The sequence below is a fragment of the Chiloscyllium plagiosum genome, unplaced genomic scaffold (assembly GCF_037043375.1).
Source record: "Chiloscyllium plagiosum isolate Xiang-an unplaced genomic scaffold, Cpla_swu_hap1 HiC_scaffold_18, whole genome shotgun sequence".
Taxonomy (NCBI): domain Eukaryota; kingdom Metazoa; phylum Chordata; class Chondrichthyes; order Orectolobiformes; family Hemiscylliidae; genus Chiloscyllium; species Chiloscyllium plagiosum.
The window spans coordinates 36,522,031-36,524,870 of NW_028270156.1; the positions used below are offsets into that span (position 1 = coordinate 36,522,031).

At 48.5% G+C, this 2,840-nt stretch overlaps 1 non-coding gene across 1 annotated transcript; it reads right to left on the bottom strand.

Annotated features, from left to right (window-relative positions):
* Positions 1 to 2,089: 2,089 nt before the first annotated feature.
* LOC148146906 (signal recognition particle RNA) lies at positions 2,090 to 2,387 on the bottom strand. Its single transcript, XR_015760278.1, has one exon.
* Positions 2,388 to 2,840: the final 453 nt, after the last annotated feature.

The following is a 2,840-nucleotide window of genomic DNA, read 5'->3' on the forward strand; positions in this document are numbered from 1 at the left end:
TATTCAGATGTTCGTCGAATGAGTGCAGGATGAGAAAAATGGCATCTACCGTGGACCTGTTGCACTGGTAGGCAGATTGCAAGGGATTGAGGCAGGCTGGGGGTCTAGGGTTGATGTGATCCATGACTAACCTCTCAAAGGACTTTGTAACTATGGAAGTCAGAGGCATCAGGCGGTAGTCATTGAGACACATTGCATGTGCTTTCTTTGGTACCGGAATAATGGAAGCAGTTGGGGACTTCAGATTGTAACAACGAGGGGTTAAAGATGTCAGAAAGTTCTCTCGCTAGCTGGTCTGCACAGGATCTAAGTTCATGGCTGGGGACTCCATCCGGACAAGTTGCTTTCCTTGGGTTCACTCTCAAGAAGGTGATCTGACATCTGCAGCAGTGACTGGAGGAATATGAGGATCTGGGGTTGTTGGGGGCAGGTGGTATCATTCCACTGGCATTCTGTTTGAACGGATTGTAAAAAGATCAGGGAAGGCTGTGTTTTTCTCCGCTATTCTGTTCTGCTTCAATTTGCATCCTGTTATGCTGTGTAGGCCTTGTGACAGGCGATGGGTGTCCATTTGGTTAGTTTGGGTCTCTAACGTAGTCCTGTACTGCCTCTTGGCATCTGTAATAGCCTTGCAGAGGTTGTATCCAGAATTCTTATGAAAGTCTGAGTCATTCAATTTGAATGCCACCTGCCCGGTCTTCAGTAGGCAATGGATATCCCAGTTCATACAAGGTTTCTGGTTGATGAACGCACTGATTTTCTTCTTTGACACACAGCCGTCTATACAAATGCCAATCACGTCTGTGACCGTGACAGCATACTTGGCTAGGATGACTGCTGAACTCTGAAATATGGTTCAGCCCAACGATTCCAAGCAGCGCCACAGAAGCCCTTCTGCAGCTTCAGACCAGCACTGTCCTACTTTCTGTGCTAGGTCCTCAAGTTTCAGATTCTGCTTATAAACTGGGAGCAGGAACACAGTGCTGTGATCTGATTTTCAAAAGTGTATTTGTGGTATGGAGTGGTAGGCATTGTTGGTGGTTCAGTAGCAATGGTTCAACATCTGTTGCGGAAGCTTCTATGTTACATGCTCTTGTGACTGTAAGGGAAGGCAGTCGCATGATTTTGTGTGATAGAACCCTTGAACAAATTACACCTCTGCTACTATATTGCTCCATTCCAGCAATGGCCAAGATATGTTTTCAATATTAGAGTGGGAAGCAGAAGACTGAATACCGGTGGCATTCAAGTGGCGTGCGAGAATCGCAGCAGAGAGGAACAGAGAACTTTCTTCTAACCGATCTGCCACTTGGACCACCGCCAGTTGTAAAGTGAGGCCAGTAAGGCCCCCGTTCTTGGAAATAACGTGCATCTCGGCTGCTATTATTTCTCGCTGTCTTGTCTAAGACCTCATACTCGGAAGTGAGGAGATGGAAAAATGGGCTGTTGGTCAACTTGATTGTGGCATCATGGAAATGCCAGTCTTGCTGCCTCTTTCTTTCTCTCTGGTAGCTACAGCATGAGAGAAGTTAGAATGAGAGTTCAAGTGTTGCACAGTTTTGCAGGAGAATCATTTGCCGAAGTGAATGAATGAATGGATGACGGAGAGGGGAAAGAGCCGGGAGGCAGCTTGAACGCTTGGTGGTTGCAATGGAAGTTTCGGCAATGTGAGCAATGGAGAATTCGGGCAGGAAAATGAAGAGAGTTTTGCGCTCTCTGCTGGCCGTGGCTGGTAGGATTGTGTAAAGTGGAGATTTTCTCCGAACAGGAGGTGCTGTGAACAGCAGGGAGCAGTAAAAGAGAAGTGAATATTGAGGAGAGGTAGAAAAGGGCAGTGTGGGAAGTGTGAGGTAATGACTGAGAGAGTGTGTTTGGGTGAGTGTGGAGGACTTGTAGAGAGATTCGGTTGTTGTAAAATGTGTGGATTTGTTGTTGACTTTGTAAAGATTGGTTATCGTGAGAGTGAATAAACGTGGCGGGCGTAGGGGGTGGAGGGAGTGAGTGGGGAAGGAAGGAAGCAGGATTGAGACATCGAGATTGTTTGCACTGATGGCAAAAGATGGGAATGCCGCAAGGTAAAGAATGGTGTAAAAGACTGCGTCTCACTGTATTGGTCAGGCTGCACTGCTGCATCCATTCACAGGTGCTATCCCACTACTGAGCAGTGCGAGGGGTTTGACCTGCTCCGTTTCCGACCTGGGCCGGTTCACCCCTCTGCAGCACACCTGGTACACCCGAGTTCCCCGAGGAGCACCATGTGGACACTGCCCTGAGTGTGGGCACCCGATCGACACAGACCACAACAGCCCAGAACTCCCAACCTCAAGTCATCCGGCAGCCTCAGCCTCCCAGCAGCGGGATTACAGGCGCGCGCCACAGCCCCCGGCGATCGCCTGGCGCTTCCCTCAGTTGCCTTCAGTTCAAACGGCAGCAACAGCTCCACTGCAGACATTGCTGCAAAGACAACAGGCGGACGCAGTTTCACAGAGAGTCATCGAGTCATGCAGTACGGAAACAAACCCTTCAGCCCAATCACTCTGTGCCGAACATAATCTCAAACTAAACTCGCCGTAGCTCACTGCTACTGGTCCAGATCCAAACTTTCCCTTTTCATGTACTTACCCAAATATCTTTTAAACATTGTAACGGTGCCCACATCCATCAGTTCCTCAGGAACTTCATTCCACTGGCTAACCCCCACCCTCTATGGAAAAAAAGATGCCCCTCATGTCTTTTTTAACTCTCGCACTTCTGCCCTTAAAATGTGCCCCCTCTCCTGAAATCCCCCATCCGAGGAAAAAGACAACTACTCTTCATCCTATCTATACCCTTCATTATTT